The sequence below is a fragment of the Oncorhynchus gorbuscha genome, linkage group LG11 (genome assembly GCF_021184085.1).
Source record: "Oncorhynchus gorbuscha isolate QuinsamMale2020 ecotype Even-year linkage group LG11, OgorEven_v1.0, whole genome shotgun sequence".
Taxonomy (NCBI): Eukaryota; Metazoa; Chordata; class Actinopteri; order Salmoniformes; family Salmonidae; genus Oncorhynchus; species Oncorhynchus gorbuscha.
In genome coordinates, this window is record NC_060183.1 from 67,684,952 (window position 1) to 67,711,144 (window position 26,193).

At 45.2% G+C, this 26,193-nt stretch overlaps 1 pseudogene; it reads right to left on the reverse strand.

Annotated features, from left to right (window-relative positions):
* Window positions 1-8,258: 8,258 nt before the first annotated feature.
* LOC124047708 lies at window positions 8,259-9,951 on the reverse strand (annotated as a pseudogene).
* Between the last annotated feature and the right edge of the window lie 16,242 nt (window positions 9,952-26,193).

Sequence of the window (26,193 nt, forward strand, 5' to 3'; positions counted from 1 at the left end):
TAACAGAAGACGATAAAAATAGAACAAAACACATACCTACTGAGTTTTGAAGGGAAACATTGATTTTATTTTAGAAGAGAGTTGTTATAATTTTTTAAAGAAAGACTTAGTAAAGACTGAAGCTACCGTCTCATTGTGGAGATATTTGATAGCCTTGGGATTAGCCTAGCATCGTGCGACACCGAGAGAGAATTGCTTGGGAAAGATTAACGAGTTCATGTTCCCATGGGATATCGGTCACTGCTAAAGAGTACTGTCTGCAGTGATAGCTGTGCTTGCTGTGGATCTTGTGAGGAAATCTGCACAGAACTGCTATACTTGGCTGAGGGAATATCTACGAATAGTGAGTAACCACAACGGTGGGGTGCCTCAGGGCTTTATGTGTCGTCATTCTTTTTTAGCTCCAACGCGCGCCAACGGGGTTAAGCAAGCTTGAAGTAATTTGGGCATGGGTTGTGCATGACTCATTGTGGTTTATTATTTTTTATTTCTTTTGATGTGGTGCTTTGAAAATGTAATAATACACATATTGAACCTTATGTATGTTGCTTTGGTGGAGTCATTTACTGTTTCAATTTAATTGAATGCCTGAGAAAGCATATCCTTATACAATAACAGAAACCTATAATCATTCCATCTGAAGTTAATACCCTAGTTGTCATCACCCTAGATACTTTACAATAGGGATTGTTATTGGACATGTCCTTCTCACCTGACATCCCATGCGGTTGAGATATTCTTTTGTGAGAGTCAAATTCGAGCCTGGTAAGAGGGTTACACATATAATTCATCTTTAAATTCATCTCTTCCCAAGCATAGGAACTGTTCTAAATAATCTGGGCACCAATTGGGTTCTTTAACGCATCATATACATATGTGGTGGACTTGATGAAGTGTTGGCTCAGGGTAAGAAGGCTGACATACCAACAGAGGATGTATTAGCACCATCTTCACCATCCAGCACAGGATATCATGAATGTTCATCCTAAAAATTGTCAGACACCCCAGTCATAGACTGTTCTCTCTACTACCGCATGGCAAGCGGTACAGAAGTGCCAAGTCTAGGACAACAAGGATTCTCAACAGTTTTTACCCCCAAGCCATAAGACTCCTGAACAGGTAATCAAATGGCTACCCGGAATATTTGCACAACCCCTCTTTTTATGCTGCTGCTACTCTCTGTTTATCATATATGCATAGTCACTTTATCTACACATTCATGTACATAGTACCTCAGTTGGCCAGACCAACCAGTGCTCCCGCACATTGGCTAGCTGGGCTATCTGCATTGTGTCCCGCCTCCCACCACACGCCAACCCCTCTTTTTACGCTTCTGCTACTCTCTGTTCATCATATATGCATAGTCACTTTAACCATATCTACATGCACATACTACCTCAATCAGCCTGACTAACCCGTGTCTGTATGTAGTCTTGCTACCTTTATAGCCTCGCTACTGTATATAGCCTGTCTTTTTACTGTTGTTTTAATTCTTTACTTACCTATTGTTCACCTAATACCTTTTTTGCACTATTGGTTAGAGACTGTAAGTAAGCATTTCACTGTAAGGTCTACCTACACCTGTTGTACTCGGCGCACGTGACAAATAAACTTTGATTTGATTTGATGTTCAATGCTGCATTGTGAATCACTTTGAAGCTCCTCAGTTCTAGTCCTACTGGTAGCTCTGTGGAGCATGCCTACTGTATGTGTCTATTCAACTCAAAAAATAAAAGGAAAATGAAGAAACCAATTTAGGATAACTAGTTGGCAGCCACTGACATAGGGTAAGTGTTGCTGTGAGTATAAGCTAGGCCCTGGAGAGTAAGGACACTGTGGAGTCAAAACAAACCATGTCGGCCTATATCTGATGATTGCGTTCCCTCAGACTGACTGACTGGTAGTGTAGAAGTGTATAAAAGAGGGGCCCAGCTTCATAGGGAAACAAAGGAAGAGTGCAGAGGAAACAGAGAACAACTGCTAGAAAGGTAGGTTGGAAAAAAGAAAGGGTAGAAAGGTAGGTTGTTAAAAATAAAAGTGAGGTAGGAAGTGAAAGACATGAGACAGACAGGTAGGTCCGAGGGTTGTGAGTACAGTGACGCTATGTGACTAACTTATTTTTAAAAATTATAAAAAATTATGTATTTCTTTTGTAGCCACCCTTTGCCTTGATGACACGCTTGGCATTCTCTCAACCAGCTTCACCTGGAATGCTTTCCCAACAGTCTTGAAGGAGTTCCCACATATGCTGAGCACTTGTTGGCTGCTTTTCCTTCACTCTGCAGTCCAACTCATCCCAAACAATCTCAATAAAGTTAAATCTAGACTTGGGTTTCCTCTATCGTAATCGCTCCTCTTTCACCCCAGCTGTTAACATTGCCAGACAAGTGAACTAAAAATGAACAGTATACATTACACTCACAAAAGTTCCAGAATTACAAATGGCATACTATGTGCAAATATTTCAAGTACAAAAGGGAAAATAAAACATTAATCCTCTCTCTTTCTCCATCTCTCTCACACACACACACGCATGCACCCACTCACGCACGCATACAGACACACACATACACACAGACCTGCTCTTCATGATATCTCATAATATTATTTTCATGCTATTAAAACCTTTTGTGACTAGGGGGCAGTATTTTCATTTTTGGAAAATCGATTAACAAAAGGCTAAGCTGTGTCTGTCACGCCTTGGTCATAGTGTTTAGTGTTTTCGTTATATATTTGGTCAGGCCAGGGTGTGACATGGGTTTATTGTGTTGTCGTATTGGGTTTTTTGTTGGCATTGGGATTGTGGTTGATTAGGGGAGTGTCTAGTTTAGGCTTGGCTGCCTGAGGCGGTTCTCAATCAGAGTCAGGTGATTCTTGTTGTCTCTGATAGGGAACCATATTTAGGTAGCCTGGGTTTCTCTGTGTATTTCGTGGGTGATTGTTCCTGTCTCTGTGTAGTGTTCACCAGATAGGCTGTATTAGGTTTCACGTTCCGTTTGTTGTTTTTGTATTTATTTAGTTATTTCATGTATCATCATTTGTTTCATTAAAGACATGAGTAACCACCACGCTGCATTTCGGTCCGACTCTCTTTCGACAAACGAAGAACGTCGTTACAGTGTCTCAATATATTTAATTTGTGATTTTCATGAATATGAATATTTTCTAGGAATATTTATGTCCGTTGCGTTATGCTAATTAGTGTCAGTCGATGATTACGCTCCTGCATGCGGGATGGGGAGTCACTAGAGGTTAATAACTTATTAATAACATCTTGTATGTGTCAACAGTCAGCCACAGTACAGGGTCGCACATTGTTCAGTTTAGTTTACCAATAAACAAAGTGGCATAACTGGATTATAAAAAGGTAGATAGATGTAAGGCTATTTTACAGATTTAAGGGTATTTTACAGGACACTTAAAACCTGTTGGGGCTAGGGGGAAGCATTTTCACTTTTGGATGAAAGGCGTGCCCAGAGTAAACTGCCTCCTACTCTTTCCCAGATGGGAATATATGCATATTATTATTACTTGTGGATAGAAAACACTCTGAAGTTTCTAAAACTGTTTGAATTATGTCTGTGAGTATAACAGAACTCATATGTCAGACAAAAACCTGAGAAGAAATCCAAACAAGAAGTGAGAACTCGATTTTGAAAACAGTGCCATTCGATGTCCATTTTAGATATGGATGTTTATGCACTTCCTATGGCTTCCACAAGATGTCACCGTCTTTAGATTCTGGTTGTATGATTCTACTATAAAGGAGGGGCTCATAATAGCTCTTTGAGTGAGTGGTCTGGCAGAAAGCCTCGGTCTCATTGCGCGGTCACGAGAGTGTTTTTCTGTTCCAATGTGTTTCTTCAGACAATGAAATTCTCCGGTTGGAACCTTATTTCTGATTAATGTTTAAAACATCCTAAATATGGATTGCATACATCATTTGACTTGTTTCTACGACCTGTAAAGGAACTTTTTGAGTTTTTGTCTGGAGGAATTGCTCGTGCTTTTTGAGGATTGAATGCTGGGCTGAACAAGCTATCAACAAGTGGCTAAATGATGGGCTTTATGGAACTTTATGGAACAAATCAGTCATTTATTGTCGAACTGGGATTCCTGGAACTGCCTTCTGATGAAGATATTCAAAGTTAATGTCACGCCTTGGTCATTGTATTTAGTGTTTTTGTTATGTTTGGGTAGGCCAGGGTGTGACATGGGTTTATATGTTGTATTCGTATTGGGGTTTGTATTCATTGGGATTGTGTATGATTAGGGGTGTGTCTAGTTAGGCTTGGCTGCCTGAGGTGATTCTCAATTGGAGTCAGGTGATTCTCGTTGTCTCGGATTGGGAACCGTATTTAGGTAGCCTGAGTTTGCGTTGTATTTTGTGGGTGTTTGTTCCTGTCTCTGTGTAGTGCTCACCAGATAGGCTGTAATAGATTTCACGTTCCGTTTGTTGTTTTTGTATTTATTCAGTTATTTCATGTACCGCGATATATTTCATTAAAGTAATGAGTAACCTACACGCTGCATTTCGGTCTGACTCTCTTCATTCAACAGACGAACGACGTTACAGTTAAGTGAATTTTTATAGTTTTTTTTGTAGTTTCTGTTGACGCCAAAATGTTGGCTATTTCTTTGGGTTCTGAGTGCCGTTCTCAGATTATTCTTTTTCCGTAAAGTTTTTTTTTTAATTGCATAGAGGATACGTTTATCTTTAATTCTGTGAATAACACTTGCATATTTTATCAATGTTTATTGTGAGTATTTCTGCAAAATCACCGGAGGTTTTGGAATCAAAAATGTACTGCACGTAACGCGCCAATGTAAACTGAGATTTTATATATACATATATATATGCACATTATCGAACAAAACACACAATACATGTATAACATGATGTCCTATGAGTGTCATCTGATGGAGATAATCAAAGGTTAGTGATTCATTTTATCTATATTTCTGCTTTTGTGACTCTATCCTTGGCTGTGAAAAATGTTTGTGTGTGTTTTTGAATTTGGTGGTGATCTAACATAAATATTTGTTGTGTTTTTGCTGTAAAACATTTTAAAAATCGGACACGATAGGTAGATTAACTAGCTGTTTATCTTTCATTTGCTTTATTGGACTTTCCTAATTCATAAAATAACATTGGAATGTGCATGTTAAAACTGAGTATTATATGTTAGAATTTCACAGGATATCAATGTGAATGCACAAGATTGAAAGATATTTTCAAAAAAGTGCAAAGTGGAGCATAATAAAGCATCTCTGTACTAAAGGGAACTTTACCACAGCTTACACAGCTACCTGAACCAATACGCAGGGTAGAGGGGCTGGTTACATGGGGTCTGGACGAGGGCCATTGTGTCAGAGACGCTGTAGGAGGACAGAGATATGAGACTGCTGTACGAACAGTATCCCCACTCCACTCAACCTCCCAGTAACAGCGTCCAGACAGATCCTCTTTACACATCACCTGCAAGAAGTAATTTAATCTGGCCAATATCAGCCATTAGTTTACGGCTGATCTTGGCCTGTAGTTGTCACCTTACTGTTCCCCTCAGACAGATATATGTTTTATGTGCTGTGTTCAGGTCCAGTGTGAACTGACAGGAGTCTAAGGGAAGAGCAGAGCAGAGACCAATGAGGGGAATTAGAACAATGCAAGTTCTAAGTCAGATAAAGATAGGCATTAAGCTGATCAAGCTCAACAAGCTGATGTCCGGGAGGGCTCTCACCTGGGCTACTGCTGTATGGGAACAGCAGCTGGCCATATGCGTTAGTCTGGAGGGATTCGTGGCAGAGGTGAAGAAGGTTTTTCACGGCCCGTTCTCCAGGAGAGAAGCTGCCCGGAGGCTAATCCAGCTTTGGCAGGGCTCCTGCAGTGTGGCTGACTAAGTGGTGAATTTCCGCACGTTGGCAGCAGAGAGTGCTTGGAACCAGGATATGTTCGATATGTTCCTGCACGGCGTCTCAGAGGTAGTCAAGGATGAGCTTGCTGCTCATGAGTTACCTACGGATCTTGATTCCCTCATTGCTTTGATCATCCGAATCGATGGGCGACTACAGGAACGACAGAGGGAGAGGAAATTTGAATTTGCATGCACACCCAGGGATCCCACCTTGCTTCCGAGTCAACCCAGAAGCTCCTGGCGGTCTCGTTACTAAGAGCACCCGAGAGTTGCAGACCTGCCCCGAGGGCTGCCGAAGACAGCCGAATCACAGCTTCCTGAGCATATGCCACTAGGCAGAGCTGGGCTGCGGGAATCTAGGTAATTTTGTTTCCTCTTGTCCTCTAAAGAAGCCAGGCTCACCGGTAGGAGCAAGGACTATCGTGGGACGTATGGAGAATGTCCTGCTACCCCTGCTCGCACCCTTTTTATGCCATTCTGCTGTGGGCAAACCAGTCCAAATTGCTCAGTGTTCTCATTGACTCTGGGGCCGACGAGAGTTTTTTGTACGCTATCCTGGCGTCCGAACTGAACATCCCCGCTCAGCCCCTCTCCATTCCAGTGGACATTAGAGCCCTGGACAGGCGTTCTATAGGCCGAGTCACCCACAGCACCACTCCCATCCACCTACATCAAGACCCTCTGATTCCCATGCAATTGGGATGCTCCTGGCTTCAACGACACAATCCCCTCATTCACTGGTCTACTGGTGCCATCATGGGTTCTGCCACGCCCATTGCCTGAAGTCAGCACAACCTGCCCCGGGAAGGCGCCCCGGACCTCTCTGTCATTCCCGTGGAGTACCAGGACCTCTGGGAGGTGCTCAGCAAGGCCAGGGTCACATCGCTTCTGCTGCACCGACCCTATGACTGCGGGATTGACCTTTTCCCTAGCACCACACCACCCCGGGGACATCTGTACTCTCTGTCGTGAAAGTAGACCAAGGCTATGGATACCTACATTGGGGACTCCCTAGCTGCTGGATTTATCTGTCCCTCTACCTCTCCCGCCGGTGCAGGCTTCTTCTTTGTGGAGAAAAAGGACAATACCCTGCTCCCGTGCATTGACTACCAGGGACTCAATGACATTACGGTTAAGAACCTTTACTTGCTACCACTCATCTCCTCGGCCTTCGAGCCACTCTAGGGGGCCACTGTGTTTTCCAAGCTGGATCTACATAATTCCTACCATCTGGTACGGATACGAGAGAGGGAGGAGTGGAAAATCGCCTTCAACAAGACCAGTGGCCACTACGAGTATCTGGGCATGCCCTTTGACCTCACCAATGCCCCTGCTGTGTTCCAGGCTCTGGTGAATGCTGTTCTCCATGACATGTTAAACTGATTCGTCTTCCTCCACATTGATGACATCCTCGTCTTCTCTCGCTCCCCTCAAGAACACCTGTTCCACGTCTGGCAGGTCCTTCAACGCCTTCTGGAAAATCAGCTCTTTGTGAAGGCGGAGAAATTATAGTTCATCTCTCCACTATCCCCTTTCTGGGTTACATCATCTCTGCTGGGAGTGTCCAGATGGATGCCAGGACGGTGAGAGCAGTGATGCATTGGCCTCAGCTTATGTCATGGGTGCAGCTGCAACGTTTCCTGGGGTTCACCAATTTCTATTGCCGCTTTATCTGGGATTACAGCACCCTGGCATCCCTGTCAGCACTCACCTCACCCAAGGTTCCATTCACGTGGTCCCCAGCTGCTGACCGGATGTGCCGGGACCTCAAACATCGCTTCACCACAGCTCCCATCTCGGTTCATCCGGACCCATCTTGTCAGTTCGTGGTGGAGGCCGATGCTTCAGACGTCGGAGTGGGGGCTGTCCTGTCCCAGCATTCTGCCCTTGACCTCAGATACATTTCTGCACCTTCTTCTCCCATCGCGTCAATGCCATGGAAAGGAACTACGATGTGGGGAATCGGGAGCTTCTTGTGGTTTAGATGGCTTTGGAGGAATGGAGCCAATCCCCGGGGGGGTTCTGACAACCGGATGTTCATTCCCGACACCGTCCGCTCCGCTCTTCTGGACTCCTCCAGGTTGGCCTGCCAACTGGGCGCCCATCAGACCATGGCCTTTGTACGACAGCACTTTTGGTGGCCTACCATGGTCCCGGACGTGTCCTCATTCGTCGCCGCTTTCAACATCTCAATGGTCATTATCCCCTCTGCTGTTCGTCTTCTGTTGACCCATACCCTTCGTATACACCCCACCTTTCATGTGTCCCGTGTCTTCCATTTCTAGGCCCACCCCTCCACCCTGTGTTGTTGATGGCCATCCGGCGTACACGGTGAGATGCCTCCTAAGGGTTCAACCACGGGATAGCGGTTTCTAGTACCTGGTTGACTGCGAGGGGCCCGGAAGAGAGGCACTGGGTCCCTGCTACAGACATCCTGGACCCAGCCCTCATCACCGACTTCAACCGCTGGCACCCCGGTCAACCAGGTATGCGGGGGTGGTGGGGGGGGGAGGTCACTGTCACGCCCTGTTTCACCTGTATTTGTGCTTGTCTCCACCCCCTCCAGGTGTCGCCCTTCTTCCCCATTATCCCCTGTGTACTTATACCTGTGATTTCTGTTGCCTGTTTCTGTTGCCTGTTTCTGTTGCCTGTGATTTCTGTTGCCAGTCTGTCTTGTTTGTCAAGCTTACCAGCATTTGTCCTGTCAGCTCCTGTTTTACCCCAGCCTCTCTTTTCTCGCCCTCCTGGTTTTTGACCTTTGCCTGTCCTGACCCTGAACCCGCCTGCCTGACCACTCTGCCTGCCACAGACCCTAAGCCTGCCTGCCATCCAGTACCTTTGCTTCTGTTGCTATAATTAACATTATTACTTCTACACATTCTGCATCTGGGTCTTACTTTATCCTGATATAATCAGTCTATTCCCTCTCTATCTATACGTGTAGCCCAGCCAGACTGTTCTCCATAGTGGATTGGAGAGTGGCCTCTCCCTCTCTCTCTCTCTCTCTCTCTCTCTCTCTCTCTCTCTCTCTCTCTCTCTCTCTCTCTGGTTGGCTGGAGGAGAGAAGTGAAATGGTGCATCACCTCTGGTCAATAATAATACTCACCTTGAGAAACTCCACAGCCTGTTGGAGCTCCTTCAGCACCTTCTCTCTCTCCTGGACTCTCTGCTGGAGTTTCTGCTGACTCATCCACAGCTGACTCTGTGGAGGAACACTCTTCATTGAGCTATCAAGTTTTGTGTCCAATAGTTCACTTGTCACCATAGCACACAGTTGATTGACTGATTATAGTTCTTACTGTAAATGAGATGTGAAGAAGCTGATCAATTTGGATAATTTATGATAATCATATTTCTTCTGCTGTGGGTCGATTTCATTTCAATAACTATGTTTCTTGATCTCTCCTATTCAAACAGCCGTCCTACTGTTTAACAGAGTTAAACACCAACCAGTTGTTCTGGTCTAACCTGTTTCTCTGTCCTCTATGCTGCAGCTGACATTGTATCATATGGCCATTATGTTCATCCATAACACACAATAGACATATACACTGTTAATCCGTACGGCAGTTTGTCATGATGAGATCTGTAGCTGTATGGTGGCTTTGACCAGCTTGTGTTTCTTTAGTCCAGGAACATCATAGTGAGGCTGGAGGTGAGTCTCACAGTACGACACCAGACATGCCAGACAGGACATGAAGGCTTTCTGCTTTCTGGGCCCAGTGCAGAAATCACACGCCACATCTCCAGGTCCAACATAGCACAGAGGAGGGGGAGCAGCCTGGAGTCCTGTCTTCTGCAGTGTCTCCAACACTTCAGCCAACATGTTATTTTTCCTCAGAGTAGGCCTTGGAGTGAAGGTCTGCTTGCAGTGAGGACAACTGTAGATGCCCTGATCATCCTGATCCCAGTAGCCCTCAACACAGCTTCTACAGTAACTGTGTCCACAGGGAATAGCCACCGGCTCCTTCAGTAGTTCCGGACAGACAGAACAACAGAACTGGTCCTGGTCCAGCAGAACTCCCCGCAGAGACATTTGGACTGTTGTTGTTCACTCTCACACAGACAGATGACACAGAGACAGAGATCAGTTTTGTTTCCTCAGAAGAAAGTTTGTGGGAGGGGGAGAGAGAAAAATATAACTAGAGAGGGAGAAAGTGCGTGAGTGTGTTTGTATGTGTGTGTGTGTGTGTGTGCGTGCATGTGCGTCTGCTTCTGTCTGTTCTCAAACATTAGAACAACACCAACATCTGCTTACGGAGTGCAATAACAACACTGTCTCAGTGCCCGCATTATAATCTGTATTATTGTTCTTTTTAGAGATCTAAATATCAGAGATATTTTTATTTTTTAGAGATAATGTAATGTTCTTTTCTGGACTGGGTTTATAGGCAAAGGCGGAAAACATCTCATTATTCATTCTAAATGCACAGAGTAAAACAGCCCATAAAATGCAGATTGCATTAATCATTAATCACACAAACACACCCACACATACATGCGTGCATGTACGGACACATGCACACACACAAATGACTCCTCCTGGGGTAGAAAACAGAGGGAATTGGCCTGATTATTTCTCTCTGTCTTTTGTTCTCCTTCAGTTTCTAATCCTCCCACTCCTTTTATCTCTTTCATACTCCCACAGTCTCAATATCCCTCTCTCAGTCTGTCTGCTCTCTCTCTCTCTCTCTCTCTCTCTCTCTCTCTCTCTCTCTCTCTCTCTCTCTCTCTCTCTCTCTCTCTCTCTCTCTATCACTCTGTAACTATCTCTCCTTCAATCTGACTCCCTCTCTCTTTAGCTCTTTGCAGTGCTCTCTCCTGGTGTTTGAAGAGACAGCAAATGACAGAGAGCAGACCTAAACTATTAACTAGAGATTCAAACTGTCAGAGAAGCTCTTCTCCCCACAAGCAACAGGAAGGCCTACCATGACTGCCACACTGCCAAACTCAACAATTACATTCTCATTCAGCTCGGTCTGGATTTTCTGTTTAATCAGTAACCAAATTGCACCTGAACCTGTCAAGCAAATACCATCCTTCTCAGGCCTTTACAAGAGGGAGAGAGAGGGGAAATAGAGGGATATGAAAAGGGAGAGAGAGGGGGAGTGAGGGAGAAAGAAAGGGAGGGAGATAGAGGGATCGGAATAAGGTGAGAGGGGGAGTGAGAGAGAGATAGAGGGATAGGGAGAGAGGGGAATGAGGGAGAGATAGAGGGATAGGGAGAGAGGGGGAATGAGGGATAGGGAGAGAGGGGGAATGAGGGAGAGATAGAGGGATAGGGAGAGAGGGGGAATGAGGGAGCGATAGAGGGATAGGGAGAGAGGGGGAATGAGGGAGAGATATAGGGATAGGGAGAGAGGGGGAATGAGGGAGAGATAGAGGGATAGGGAGAGAGGGGGAATGAGGGAGAGATAGAGGGAGAGGGGGAATGAGGGAGAGATAGAGGGATAGGAATAGGGAGAGAGAGAGAGAGGGATCGGAATAGGGAGAGAGAGGAGTAAGAAAGAGAGAGAGAGAGGGATCGGAATAGGGGGAGTGACGGAGAGAGAGAGAGAGAGGGATCGGAATAGGGAGAGAGAGAGGAGTAAGAAAGAGAGAGAGAGAGGGATCGGAATAGGGAGAGAGAGGAGTAAGAAAGAGAGAGAGAGAGGGATCGGAATAGGGAGAGAGAGGAGTAAGAAAGAGAGAGAGAGAGAGAGAGAGGGATCGGAATAGGGAGAGAGAGGAGTAAGAAAGAGATAGAGAGAGGGATTGGAATAGGGGGAGTGATGGAGAGAGAGAGATAGGAAGACGGAGACAATCCATCACAACTTGTATTATTTCTCAGCCTTTCTCCTCTCCCCCTCTCTTTCCCCCACTCTCTCCTCTTTTTCTCTGGGTGTGAACATGGGGAGAAGAGAGAGGTATTGATTGTCAAGGGGTTCCAAGGACTTTGTGTCTAATCCAACAAAATGGCCGCCTTAGATGAAACTGCCGCCAAAGTCTTTGACTCAACCGTTATCATCTAACACTTATAGCTGCAGCCTCTGGCACCAGAGCCATGTAGCTGGGTTCAAATAGTATTTGACATCTTTCAAGTATACTCGTAGCATTTGCTGTAGCCTGCCTGGAGTGCCAGATCGGCAGGATTTGCCCTTTTCATACTGTTGTATTGATTCTAGTGCACCAGACAAGTCCAGCTTTGTAATTTGCTATTATTTGAAAAAAAAATAACCCACCAGGTATAAGCCAGCTTGTGATCAGGTACCGGTGGTGGGTTGTGGTAGGATGTGGTTTATAGAGATCAAGGTCATTCATTAGACCATGGCATGCGCCCATGGTACATTATTCTTTATATAGTGCAATACTTTTGACCTGGGCCCATAGAGGTCTGGTTTGAAAGCAGTGCAAAAATATATAGAAAAAGGTGCCATCTGGAATGCAGCTGCAACCAATCTCTGTAAATAGACTTCCTTCCTCTCGAATCAACTGAATATAGAAGCTTATCAGGAGGAAGGTGTTGCCCTCTTTCCTGAATTTATATGACATAATTAAATATTTCTAAAACATTCCAGTGGGGAATTATTTGGACATTACTTATGAAGTACAGTTGAAGTCAGAAGTTTACATACACTTAGGTTGAAACTCAACCACTCCGCAAATTTGTTGTGCATGTGTAACAGTATAGACTTTGCGTCCATCCCCTCGCCCCGACCTGGGCGCGAACACGTCAACAGTCACCCTCGAAGTAACGTTACCCATCGCTCCACAAAAGCCGCGGCCCTTGCAGAGCAAGAGGAACCACTACTTCAAGGTCTAAGAGCAAGTGACGTCACCGATTGAAACACCACTAGCGAGCACCACCGCTAACCAGCTAGCAATTTCACATCAGCTACACATGACACAAGTCAATTTTCCAACAATTGTTTACTGGTAGATTATTTCACTTAAAATTCACTGAATCACAATTCCAGTGGGTCAGAAGTTTAATTATACTAAGTTGACAGTGCCTTTAAACAGCTTGTAAAATTCCAGAAAATTATATCATGGCTTTAGAAGCTTATGATAGGCTTATTGACATCAATTGAGTCAATTGGAGGTGTACCTGTGGATGTATTTCAAGGCCTACCTTCAAACTCAGTGCCTCTTTGCTTGACATCATGGGAAAATCAAAAGAAATTAGCCAAGACATCTTAATTATTTTGCAGACTCCACAAGCAATTTGCAAACACCTGAAGGTAAAACATGAATCTGTACAAACAATTGTACGCAAGTATAAACATCATGGGACCACGCAGCCATCATACCGCTCAGGAAGTAGACGCGTTCTGTCTCCTAGAGATGAACATACTTTGGTGCGAATAGGGTAAATCAATCACAAATCAAGCAAAGGACTTTGTGAAGATGCAAGAGGAAACAGGTACAAAGTATCTATATCCACAGGTAAACAAGTCCTATATCGACATAACTTGAAAGGCCGCTCAGCAGGGAAGAAGCCACTGCTCCAAAACCGCCATAAAAAAAGCGACTACGGTTTGAAACTGCACATGGGGTCAAAGATCGTACTTTTTGGAGAAATGTCCTCTGGTCTGATGAAACAAAAATCAAACTGTTTTGCCATAATGACCATCGTTATGTTTGGAGGGAAAAGGGGGAGGCTTGCAAGCCTAAGAACACCATCCCAACCGTGAAGCATGGGGGTGTCAGCATCATGCTGTGTGGGTGCTTTGCTGCAGGAGGGACTGGTACACTTCACAAAATAGATGGCATCATGAGGCAGGATAATTATGTGGATATATTGAAGCAACATCTCAATGGTTCTTCCAAATGGACAATGACCCCAAGCATGCTTCCAAAGTTGTGGCAAAATGGCTTAAGGACAACAAAGTCAAGGGATTGGAGTGGCCTTCACAAAACCCTGACCTGAATCCTATAGAACATTGTGGGCAGAACTCAAAAAGTGTGTGCGAGTAAGTAGGCCTACAAACCTGACTCAGTTACTCCAGCTCTGTCAGGAGGAATGGGTCAAAATGCAACCAACTAATTGTGGGAAGCTTGTGGCAGGCTACCCAAAACATTTGACCCAAGTTAATTTAAACAATTTAAAGGCAATGCTACCAAATACTAATTGAGTGTATGTAAACTTCTGACCCACTGGGAATGTGATGAAAGAAATAAAAGCTGGAAAAAATCACTCTACTATTATTCTGACATTTCACATTCATAAAACAAATGGTGATCCTAACTGACCTGCCTTGGATTAAATGTCAGGAATTGTGAAAAATGAGTTTAAATGTAGTTGGCTAATGTGTATGTAATTTTCCGACTTCAACTGTATATGTGCTTAGAGAGGTAATACCATCTCCATTGTCCTTAGAACTTTGACTTACACATTCTTGGAGTAAGTGGAGCAAGGAGATGATGGCAGAACGGCAGATCAGGGCCAGTCTCTGAGCACGGTCAAACTGAGACCGACCGAATATCTTTTGGGTTGAGGTAATAAAGCCTTAAAACGTCAAATATTTTCTGGATGTTCAGATGTTCCCATGGCCACCTGCTTATCATCTTACATCTCACACCAACCAGCACTTCTACAGTAAACACACACTGATGCTCACACCTACACACACACACACACACACACACACAAACACATAAACACACACATTAATGCTCACACCTACACACAACCCAAACATCACTGCTTACATCTGCACACAACCCACAAACACTGATGCTCACACCTAAACACACACACCTACACACCCATCGATGTTAACATCTGCACACAACCCACAAACACTGATGCTCACGCCTAAACACACACACCGACACACCCATCGATGTTAACATCTGCACACAACCCACAAACACTGATGCTCACGCCTAAACACACACACCGACACACCCATCGATGTTAACATCTGCACACAACCCACAAACACTGATGCTCACGCCTAAACACACACACCTACACACCCATCGATGTTAACATCTGCACACAACCCACAAACACTGATGCTCACGCCTAAACACACACACCTACACACCCATCGATGTTAACATCTGCACACAACCCACAAACACTGATGCTCACACCTAAACACACACACCTACACACCCATCGATGTTAACATCTGCACACAACCCACAAACTCACTGAAGCTCATGGACCATATTGAACTAGTACATATTTCAGAAGTTCATTCCAGCAGACCCACTGTGTGAGCTGTGTGTTGAGCACGAATCACACACAAATGCATCCTCATACTCACATTCTTCCCATTCCAACAGACAGAATTGTAATTTCACATATCTGCTCCTAGGGTTGCAAACTTCCAGTAACTTTTCAAAAATTACAAGGTTTGGAAACAGGATTTCCTCCTTATTCCCTCCTGATTCTGGGAATCTTCCAAGCAGGATTTCTGTAAAACCTGGGATTTTTGGGAAAGTTGCAACCCTAACTGCGCCAAATCACTGATTTGTGTCAGATCAAACCAAATCAATATGTATTTGTCACATGCACCGAATGCAACAGGTATAGGCTCTACTGTGAAATGCTTACTTACAAGCCCTTTTCCAACAATGCAGAATTACAGTTTCTCAATTGCTTAGACACAATTCCCGGAACAACTCGCCATTTTCTCAATTTTAAAAACTCACACCCAACAGCACAAGCATCTAACTTCTGGGTCCCCATTTAAACTATGCACTCAGACAACACACAAGCTGTCAAAAACACAGACAACATGACTGTTTGCTACACACTGAAGGGAAGATTTCAAAACACTGCTGCCGAAATGTTTAGAATAGGTTTTCAGATTAAGAATGAGGAACTTTGTAAAATCACAGCACGGCCAATCCAGATAACCAGGCAAGAGAACTCCAAAACAGTACTGTAATAAATACCATTAGTGGATAAGGGAATACTACTGTATATGCTGTTTTGGTCAAAAACCTGACCTTTGAAATGTCACACTGACAAAACATGTAAGGAAGAGTCTATGCACAGTAAAATACCCCATTTCCAAAAGCTTTATTTCCTAATGCAGCAAATGTACAGGTTACTCAGCATCAGCATTCTCATCATCTTGTCTCAGGTCTGGGTCAGGCCATAATATCTCATAAACGTCACACATTATGTTTGGTCTGCCCAGACAGCGTGAGAAAAATGCTTAGAAAATCCTGGATAGACTCCACAAGCGTCCACCATTGCCTCTAGGAGGTTTTGCTGTGCGTAGGGGTTACGGTCATACACTCCACCGCCATGCTGAGAAAAATTCCTCAATCGAATTCAGAAATGGGGAATATGCTGGCAAAAAAAGAATGGTAAACCTGGGGTGGGCATTGAACCAGGCTCAAACCAGAGCAGCCCGATGGTATCTCATGTTATCCCAAATGACAACAAATTGGGATTGCTCTGGTCGCCCTGCTCCCCTTCCTGTTGAATAATGTTATTGTGCAGCTGATCAAGAAATTGAAGGAGTTGTGCCGTGTTGCATGGACCCACTTTCACATGGCGGTGGAGGACGCCAGGACTGCTGATGGCTGCACATAGGGTGATGTTGCCCCCTCTGGCCAGGAACTTGTATGATTGCACGGTGACCAATGATGTTGTGCCCCTTATTGTTAGGTTGAACCCTGCCCCATCAATGAAGATTGTAAGTCGCTCTGGATAAGAGCGTCTGCTAAATGACTTAAATGTAAATGTAAATGTAAGATGTACTCCTGTGGGTTAGCCATGGCATCCAGTTCAAAGTTTTTTTTTAAACATGTTATTTTTTACTGTACTACAAAAACAGTAGTGTACTACTATACTGGAATGAAAGATTGTGTACTGCAGTTACTGTAACACATTACTGTATTTATATGCTGGAGAGATGGGCCATAGTCTACACACTGTAAAGAATCTGTACAGTATAGCAATTACCTGCACATATTGGAATCGCTACTCCTTTCAAAAGGCACACGGTACAGCTGCTTTTTCCTTGTGGTTCTTCTGAACTATCCGGTCAATGGTGGAAGTGTTGATGCTGTCAATTCCTTGGAAGACTATCTAATCACCATATTCAGCAGGGCAGTCATCACATCATCACTAATCACCATATTCAGCAGGGCAGTCTCTTGCTGTCATGCAGGTGAATGAGGACCCAAAAGCGACTTGGCGAAAACAGAGTCTTTAATCCAGTAAAGTAAAATACAATCAAAAAACACAACTTTCACTTGAAATGACGAGAACCGACTGGAGACTCGATCTTGAACAGCAGGTTGCCTCGGGAAGGCACTTGAACCAAACAGACTCAGACACCTGCTCACCACGCAGCATCTGAGGGAAACACGACACGACAGGGCGATACACAAACACAGCACGGTGAATTCTAGACAAGGATCCGACAGGGCAGGAACGGAAAACAAGGAGAGAAATAGGGACTCTAATCAGGGAAAAGGATCGGGAACAGGTGTGGGAAGACTAAATGATTGATTAGGGGAATAGGAACAGCTGGGAGCAGGAACGGAACGATAGAGAGAAGAGAGAGCAAGAGAGTGAGAGAGGGAGGGGGAGAGAGAGGGATAGAAAGAGGGAAAGAACCTAATAAGACCAGCAGAGGGAAACGAATAGAAGGGGAAGCACAGGGACAAGACATGATAATCAATGACAAATCATGACAGTACCCCCCCACTCACCGAGCGCCTCCTGGCGCACTCGAGGAGGAATCCTGGCGGCAACGGAGGAAATCATCAATGAGTGAACGGTCCAGCACGTCCCGAGACGGAACCCAACTCCTCTCCTCAGGACCGTAACCCTCCCAATCCACTAAGTATTGGTGACACCGTCCCCGAGAACGCATGTCCATGATCTTATGTATGTACCTTGTAAATAGGTGCGCTCTCGACAAGGACGGGAGGGGGGGAGGGAAGACGAACGGGGGTGCGAAGAAAGGGCTTGACACAGGAGACATGGAAGACAGGATGGACGCGACGAAGATGTCGCGGAAGAAGCAGTCGCACAGCGACAGGATTGACGACCTGGGAGACACGGAACGGACCAATGAACCGCGGAGTCAACTTACGAGAAGCTGTCGTAAGAGGAAGGTTGCGAGTGGAAAGCCACACTCTCTGGCCGCAACAATACCTTGGACTCTTAATCCTGCGTTTATTGGCGGCTCTCACAGTCTGTGCCCTGTAACGGCAAAGTGCAGACCTCACCCTCCTCCAGGTGCGCTCACAACGTTGGACAAACGCTTGAGCGGAGGGAACGCTGGACTCGGCAAGCTGGGATGAGAACAGAGGAGGCTGGTAACCCAGACTACTCTGAAACGGAGATAACCCGGTAGCAGACGAAGGAAGCGAGTTGTGAGCGTATTCTGCCCAGGGGAGCTGTTCTGCCCAAGACGCAGGGTTTCTGAAAGAAAGGCTGCGTAGTATGCGACCAATCGTCTGATTGGCCCTCTCTGCTTGACCGTTAGACTGGGGATGAAACCCGGAAGAGAGACTGACGGACGCACCAATCAAACGACAGAACTCCCTCCAAAACTGTGACGTGAATTGCGGGCCTCTGTCTGAAACGGCGTCTAACGGGAGGCCATGAATTCTGAACACATTCTCGATAATGATTTGTGCCGTCTCCTTAGCGGAAGGAAGTTTAGCGAGGGAATGAAATGTGCCGCCTTAGAGAACCTATCGACAACCGTAAGAATCACAGTCTTCCCCGCAGACAAAGGCAGACCGGTAATGAAGTCTAGGGCGATGTGAGACCATGGTCGAGAAGGAATGGGGAGCGGTCTGAGACGACCGGCAGGAGGAGAGTTACCCGACTTAGTCTGCGCGCAGTCCGAACAAGCAGCCACGAAACGGCGCGTGTCACGCTCCTGAGTCGGCCACCAAAAGCGCTGGCGAATAGACGCAAGAGTGCCTCGAACACCGGGATGACCAGCTAACTTGGCAGAGTGAGCCCACTGAAGAACAGCCAGACGAGTGGAAACAGGAACGAAAAGGAGGTTACTAGGACAAGCGCGCGGCGACGCAGTGTGCGTGAGTGCTTGCTTAACCTGTCTTTCAATTCCCCAGACTGTCAACCCGACAACACGCCCATAAGGAAGAATCCCCTCGGGATCAGTAGAAGCCACAGAAGAACTAAACAGACGGGATAAGGCATCAGGCTTGGTGTTCTTGCTACCCGGACGGTAAGAAATCACAAACTCGAAACGAGCGAAAAACAACGCCCAACGAGCTTGACGGGCATTAAGTCGTTTGGCAGAACGGATGTACTCAAGGTTCTTATGGTCTGTCCAAACGACAAAAGGAACGGTCGCCCCCTCCAACCACTGTCGCCATTCGCCTAGGGCTAAGCGGATGGCGAGCAGTTCACGGTTACCCACATCATAGTTGCGCTCAGATGGCGACAGGCGATGAGAAAAATAAGCGCAAGGATGAACCTTATCGTCAGACTGGAAGCGCTGGGATAGAATGGCTCCCACGCCTACCTCTGAAGCGTCAACCTCGACAATGAATTGTCTAGTGACGTCAGGAGTAACGAGGATAGGAGCGGACGTAAAACGTTCTTTTAGAAGATCAAAAGCTCCCTGGGCGGAACCGGACCACTTAAAACACGTCTTGACAGAGGTAAGAGCTGTGAGAGGGGCAGCAACTTGACCGAAATTACGAATGAAACGCCGATAGAAATTAGCGAAACCTAAAAAGCGCTGCAACTCGACACGTGACCTTGGAACGGGCCAATCACTGACAGCTTGGACCTTAGCGGAATCCATCTGAATGCCTTCAGCGGAAATAACGGAACCGAGAAAAGTAACGGAGGAGACATGAAAAGAGCACTTCTCAGCCTTTACGTAGAGACAATTCTCTAAAAGGCGCTGTAGAACACGTCGAACGTGCTGAACATGAATCTCGAGTGACGGTGAAAAAATCAGGATATCGTCAAGATAGACAAAAACAAAGATGTTCAGCATGTCTCTCAGAACATCATTAACTAATGCCTGAAAAACAGCTGGCGCATTGGCGAGACCAAACGGCAGAACCCGGTACTCAAAATGCCCTAACGGAGTGTTAAACGCCGTTTTCCACTCGTCCCCCTCTCTGATGCGCACGAGATGGTAAGCGTTACGAAGGTCCAACTTAGTAAAGCACCTGGCTCCCTGCAGAATCTCGAAGGCTGATGACATAAGGGGAAGCGGATAACGATTCTTAACCGTTATGTCATTCAGCCCTCGATAATCCACGCAGGGGCGCAGAGTACCGTCCTTCTTCTTAACAAAAAGAACCCCGCCCCGGCCGGAGAGGAAGAAGGCACTATGGTACCGGCGTCAAGAGACACAGATAAATAATCCTCGAGAGCCTTACGTTCGGGAGCCGACAGAGAGTATAGTCTACCCCGAGGAGGAGTGGTCCCCGGAAGAGGAGATCAATACTACAATCATACGACCGGTGAGGAGGAAGGGAGTTGGCTCGGGACCGACTGAAGACCGTGCGCAGATCATGATATTCCTCCGGCACTCCTGTCAAATCGCCAGGTTCCTCCTGAGAAGTAGGGACAGAAGAAACGGGAGGGATGGCAGACATTAAACACTTCACATGACAAGAAACGTTCCAGGATAGGATAGAATTACTAGACCAATTAATAGAAGGATTATGACATACTAGCCAGGGATGACCCAAAACAACAGGTGTAAAAGGTGAACGAAAAATCAAAAAAGAAATAGTCTCACTGTGGTTACCAGATACTGTGAGGGTTAAAGGTAGTGTCTCAAATCTGATACTGGGAAGATGACTACCATCTAAGGCGAACATGGGCGTAGGCTTCTCTAACTCTCTGAAAGGAATGTCATGTTTCCGAACCCATGCTTCGTCCATGAAACAACCCTCAGCCCCAGAGTCTATCAAGGCACTGCATGTAGCACCCGAACCGGTCCAGCGTAGATGGACCGACAAAGTAGTACAGGATTTTGATGGAGAGACTTGAGTAGTTGCGCTCACCTGTAGCCCTCCGCTTACAGATGAGCTCTGGCTTTTACTGGACATGAATAAACAAAATGTCCAGCAACTCCGCAATAGAGGCACAGGCGGTTGGTGATCCTCCGTTCCCTCTCCTTAGTCGAGATGCGAATCCCTCCCAGCTGCATGGGCTCAGTCTCTGAGCCAGAGGAGGGAGATGGTTGCGATGCGGAGCAGGGAAACACCGTTGATGCGAGCTCTCTTCCACGAGCCCGGTGACGAAGATCTACCCGTCGTTCTATGCGGATGGCGAGAGCAATCAAAGAGTCCACATCTGAAGGAACCTCCCGGGAGAGAATCTCATCCTTAACCACTGCGTGGAGTCCCTCCAGAAAACGAGCGAGCAGCGCCGGCTCGTTCCACTCACTAGAGGCAGCAAGAGTGCGAAACTCAATAGAGTAATCCGTTATGGATCGATCACCTTGGCATAGGGAAGCCAGGGCCCTAGAAGCCTCCCTACCAAAAACTGAACGGTCAAAAACCCGAATCATCTCCTCTTTAAAGTTCTGGTATTTGTTAGAGCAATCCGCCCTTGCCTCCCAGATAGCTGTGCCCCACTCTCGAGCCCGGCCAGTAAGGAGTGAAATGACGTAAGCAACCCGAGCTCTCTCTAGAGTATGTGTTGGGTTGGAGAGAGAACACAATCTCACACTGGGTGAGAAAGGAGCGGCACTCAGTGGGCTGCCCGGAGTAGCAAGGTGGGTTATTAACCCTAGGTTCTGGAGGCTCGGCAGGCCAGGAAGTAACAGGTGGCACGAGACGAAGACTCTGGAACTGTCCAGAGAGGTCGGAAACCTGAGCGGCCAGGTTCTCCACGGCATGGCGAGCAGCAGACAATTCCTGCTCGTGTCTGCCGAGCATGGCTCCTTGGATCTCGACGGCAGTGTTACGAGCGTCTGTAGTCGCTGGGTCCATTCCTTGGTCGGATCCTTCTGTCATGCAGGTGAATGAGGACCCAAAAGCGACTTGGCGAAAACAGAGTCTTTAATCCAGTAAAGTAAAATACAATCAAAAAACACAACTTTCACTTGAAATGACGAGAACCGACTGGAGACTCGATCTTGAACAGCAGGTTGCCTCGGGAAGGCACTTGAACCAAACAGACTCAGACACCTGCTCACCACGCAGCATCTGAGGGAAACACGACACGACAGGGCGATACACAAACACAGCACGGTGAATTCTAGACAAGGATCCGACAGGGCAGGAACGGAAAACAAGGAGAGAAATAGGGACTCTAATCAGGGAAAAGGATCGGGAACAGGTGTGGGAAGACTAAATGATTGATTAGGGGAATAGGAACAGCTGGGAGCAGGAACGGAACGATAGAGAGAAGAGAGAGCGAGAGAGTGAGAGAGGGAGGGGGAGAGAGAGGGATAGAAAGAGGGAAAGAACCTAATAAGACCAGCAGAGGGAAACGAATAGAAGGGGAAGCACAGGGACAAGACATGATAATCAATGACAAATCATGACACTTGCTCAGCTGTGAGAAGTCTCCACCTACCTCCCATGGCCGCCTCTCAGTTGTCGTGTCTTTGGCTATGCCGGATTAAGTAATATGACATGCTATTCTATAAAATAATTTATCCGTAATTAATATTACCTGATTGAGCTAATCATGCAAATGTAATTAACTAGAGAGTCAGGGCACCACGAAATAATATTTATAAAGCTGTTATCTTCTGAATAAACTCTTAAAGACCTAATAATATTTCACATCAATAGCAGTCAATATTAATCGTCACCTTAATTCAGTCTCATCTGAAAGCTGTAAATTCCTGGTTATCTGCACGAACCCTGGCTAACAAGTTGAATCAGCAATGCAAAATTGGGTTTAATTATTTATTTACTAAATACCTAACTAATCACACAGAATAACACATATACATAATTAAATCATAACTTGATTACAAATGACGTCATAAAGGAAAACGTCCCTAGCGAGTGGAACAGATATGACAGCTTGACACAAAAGAAAAGGGCTGGGTTTGAGTGAAAGAGTGGGAAGACTGAGGAACAAAGGGCGAAGCTGTGCTATCGTAAATACAGTATCTTATGCATTCTAAATTACCGGCCATTTGGAAAAGGAAAATGCAATAAATATTCACTCTGAGCTGCGCTTCGGTAGGTTGGTGGTAGATGGAAGGCCGTGTTGCCCAACCGAGTCCTTGGTCCTTTGAAGAATGTCTCTGCTGGTAAATTGGATACGCTGTAGTAACGTTGTTGTGTGGTAGATGGAATACTCTGTTTGTTCCTTCTGAACCTGCGTTTGCAGCTGCTGTTGCTAACTCAACGGCTGGGAGGTATCACTTCTGTAGTGAATAAGAGTTCAAAGTTCATACCATTCGCAACCAAAGCTTACGCTGATGTTGGCTTCGTTCTGTAGTTATTATCTGAACCATTCTGACATCAGACCGTCGTCCTCACATCCTCGGAACAGGAGGTTATATTGCCGTCAAGGCTTTATATAGGAAGGGAGAGGAGGGCGTGTTTGAAAAGTTTTATAGCCCATGTCCCTTCACAGGGGCGGGCCACTGATTGAGCAGAGCCCTACCTAATGAAATCTCAAATCTCACATTTTAGAAGCTAAAATCACATTTCATCCCATCACAAACAATTTCATATTCAAACATTTAAATTGAACAACAATTCCATGTGAATTCGATAACTCTGATGTGTAGACTTTCCACTCTAGAGTTTATGTCATCTTATCATTGATGAGAATGTCTCAGATTACAACCGAACTGACATCATATTCATTAAGTACCACCACATATGTTCAATTGGTCGGATTACCAGAATATAGTTAATTTCCCCCCACCTTCTGATGTTCCCAGAATCTCTATGTTAACCAAAGGGTCTTGCAAATGTAACATCAGTAGGGTAGAGAGAGGAAAAAGGGGGAAAGATGTATTTATGACTGTCATAAACCTAACCCAGGCCAACGTCATGACACAGTTCTGCAAAAATGAAATTTGACCATTACTGACCTATGGTCATTCCATTACTGTTTTAAAAACTACACTGAGAACAAAGTGGAGATCAGTCTATATGCACTACAACATTATATGTATCACAGTAACAAGGGAAATAACCTGTTTTCCCTTCTGAAAGTACGGACGATGGATGCAACCATGTAACGGCTTAGACTGGGTTGCACTAGCTGTCCAGCTTCTCTCATAGTCCTCCCATGTATGAGCACATGATGAACTAGGGTGGCACGGATTTCTTCTGAGATTACTTGTCTTTGTTGTTGTTGTTGTTCTTGTCCTCTTTCTCTCTGTTGTCTTGCAACTTCGGCATTGTTAGGATCCATTGTTCCAAAGCACACGGACATGCCTCTAGGCCCTATTTATTGATCCTACAATTCTGATTGGTGTGTTAACAATTTTGAGGCTTAGTGTTTGCATCAGGAGAATGTTGTGCTCTTTGAGGTTGTGATGATTTGAGTTAATTATATTTAGAGTATGTGTTTGGTGAATGAATATATAGTGCAATGAATTATTTTTTTGTCAATTTTTTTGTAAGGTTTTGCAGAAAGAGTTTTGAATATTTAAATGTAGAAACGGGTGAATGGTGTTTACGGTTATGGGAAATGTGTGTGTGTTGTTGGTAATGACGTAAGGGTATGGGTTTTTGTGCTACAGGAACCAGTTTTTGTGTTTAAGCAATCGAGAAAAACTGTAAAAATGGAATCCTTCAAGGTAATTTTGTCCAAACTCAGGTTGTAGGTTTGGGGTTTTGATTTGGAGTGAAGGTTATGTTGTGGAGGGTAGTATCCTGTATATGTCCTTGCAGAAAAATCAAACTCTAAATTTATCTTTTTGTAAAAACATGCTGAAAAATGTGGGAGCTCACATGCAGCTGTATCTCTCTCCCTCTCTCTCCCCCCAGACCACTCCAGATCCACTTTCAGGGCTTTTAGCAAGCAAAATACCCTGGCTGCAAACATCTGTAACCATTATGCAGACACACACACCAGGAAATAACACCATCCTGATTATCAGCTTCAGTCATAGCGCTGAATGGTAGTGTGGCTCTGTAGATGCGCAGTTATTTCTGGACAAAGCAGAATTAGACATTATCTCTTTGTCTCTCTCTCTCTCTGTTCTCTCTCTGCAGTTAGTTCTGGATAAAGCAGAATTAGACATTATCTCTTTGTCTCTCTCTCTCTCTGTTCTCTCTCTGCAGTTAGTTCTGGATAAAGCAGAATTAGACATTATCTCTTTGTCTCTCTCTCTCTCTGTTCTCTCTCTGCAGTTATTTCTGGACAAAGCAGAATTAGACATTATCTCTTTGTCTCTCTCTCTCTCTGTTCTCTCTCTGCAGTTAGTTCTGGATAAAGCAGAATTAGAAAGTATCTCTGTTCGCTTTGTGTCTTTCTCTCTGTTCTCAATTCAATGGGCTTTATTGGCATGGGAAACATGTGTTTACATTGCCAGAGCAAATGAAATAGATGTCTCTCTCTGCGGTTAGCTCCGGAGGAAGGAGCAGGAGGTGTTGTGATGGTTGAGCTGGATCATAATGATAAGCTTTTCACTGCACCAGGAGCATTTTGTTGCTCCTGCTTTAACATCTGCTAAACTGTGTATGTGACCCCCCAAAAAATGATATGAGTTCATGTGTTTATCTGGGATCAATTGTGAAACCTGGTTGAATATGCCGTCTCCCTCAGAGTGGGGAGAGGAGTAAAGAGCAACCAGTGGAAGAGGGGAAAAAATACTGATTTTGAGAGAGAGAGCGAGAGAAGAATTGTGGGGAAAACGAGGGAGGGAGCAAAGGAGTGGTGTGAAAGAGGGAATAAGGAGAGGTAAAATGGGCACACTCATCTCCCTCTCCCTGCTCCGTTATCAGCTACGTTAGCAATGTGGGTCAGCACACAAGTTAACTTCCCTATCTTAGTACATTCATTGCACACTTTATTCTTACCTCCCATCAGTAAGAGTTTGTTATGGTATAAAGAATATACAGACAAGCATTCATGTTTAATTTAAGCAACATTTATTGTACTTATCAATGTAATGAATGAGCGAGCTGTTTGTTTGTTCTGTTCCTCCTCTCCCTCGCCGCCGCGTATGCTGGGATAAGGACCAGAGCTACTGCAATCGGGCTGGCTTTGTAGTGCCTGTCCTGAATGGCTCGTTCATGTGAATGGGTGTATTGGAAGACACCGAGTCAGTAGTGATGGGATTTTGTAAATTTGTTATATTGTGTTATATTGTATCATGATGAACGGATTGCAAAAGTGCAATGTATATAATTGATATGTTTAGCTGAGTGAAAAATG